The 241-nt window shown below is 46.9% G+C and overlaps 1 protein-coding gene across 1 annotated transcript in view; it reads right to left on the bottom strand.

Moving 5' to 3' along the window:
* LOC119593560 overlaps positions 1-241 on the bottom strand; it is a 40,455-nt gene that overhangs the window by 233 nt on the left and 39,981 nt on the right. The gene's annotated exons all lie outside the window — the stretch shown is intronic.

Here is a 241-nt window from a genome sequence, read left to right on the forward strand (position 1 = left end):
TCACCTGAGAGGAGAGATTGCGAGAGGGAGGGATTAGTGGATTAGTGGAGAGGGAAGATGAGGGATTAGGGGATTAGTGGAGAGGGAAGATGAGGGATTAGGGGATTAGTGGAGAGGGAAGATGAGGGATTAGTGGATTAGTGGAGATGGAGGGATTAGTGGATTAGTGGAGAGGGAAGATGAGGGATTAGGGAGTAGAGAGATAGAAGGATTACTGGATTAATGAAGAAGGAGAATGAAG

The sequence above is a fragment of the Penaeus monodon genome, chromosome 32, assembly GCF_015228065.2.
Source record: "Penaeus monodon isolate SGIC_2016 chromosome 32, NSTDA_Pmon_1, whole genome shotgun sequence".
Lineage (NCBI taxonomy): Eukaryota > Metazoa > Arthropoda > Malacostraca > Decapoda > Penaeidae > Penaeus > Penaeus monodon.